At 31.0% G+C, this 899-nt stretch overlaps 1 pseudogene; it reads right to left on the reverse strand.

Annotated features, from left to right (window-relative positions):
• Positions 1 to 305: 305 nt before the first annotated feature.
• LOC120363356 (U4 spliceosomal RNA) lies at positions 306 to 438 on the reverse strand (annotated as a pseudogene).
• Between the last annotated feature and the right edge of the window lie 461 nt (positions 439 to 899).

An 899-nucleotide genomic window follows, 5' to 3' on the forward strand; every position in this document is an offset into this window, starting at 1 on the left:
ATTAGTTCGGGTAGCAAGAAAGTACTTTATTTGTCAGACTTACAAGACTAACACATAAGAGTTTTCAGTTCTCAAATTTAAAAAAAATTCCAATTTTTTAATGTTGATTTGTTAAGATATTTTTAACTGCTTTCAGTTAATTTCAACATTTTTTTCCTAACTTTTTTTTAATCTAAAGGTTTTACGTTTAATCACTGTATGAATACCTAAAACTGGAGTGGCTTTTTTGTGGAATTAATCATTTTATAATTATTTATTTACTTTGCTATTCAAATTTTCTTTTTTCTTTTTTCTTTTAAATTCAGTCTCCATAGAGACTGTCAAAAATTGACAGGGACAACTATATTGCAAGTCATCAAGGCGAGAAAAGTTTTCAATCAGTAATAATCACGCCTCAGATAAACCTCACTGGCGACAATACTGCCACTGCGCAAAGCTGCTATTCAAATTTTCTGAACAATGCTTGTTTATTCCATAAAATATTGTTATTGATGTGTTGAGTTTTTATCAAGCATTCTGTAAGTAACATCTATTTGTACTTAGATTTTAAAAACAATCTGAAATCTTTTCATTGCACTTTACCCTTCATGACATCTGTTAAATTTGATCTAACTTCAATCATTTTATTGTATGCTCCCTGTTTTTTTATGCTGACTAGTTGACTAGTTTTTTTCATCCTAGCAGTTTTATTTGCTTTTTACCTCTCGATGTACAGACTACATTTTATCTCATTTTATTTTCTCCACATTTGCTTTACTTTTCAGCAAGTTTTTACACATTTGCTCACTGTCTCCTTGAAACTCTTCCTTCCTTCATCGTTCATGGAGTGACTTTTGTCCAGGTGTTTCACCTTCCCTCTGGCACTTTCTCTTCAATTCTGATAGTTGGTTTCTCCCTCT

Source organism: Saimiri boliviensis, chromosome 4 (assembly GCF_048565385.1).
Source record: "Saimiri boliviensis isolate mSaiBol1 chromosome 4, mSaiBol1.pri, whole genome shotgun sequence".
Classification (NCBI taxonomy): domain Eukaryota; kingdom Metazoa; phylum Chordata; class Mammalia; order Primates; family Cebidae; genus Saimiri; species Saimiri boliviensis.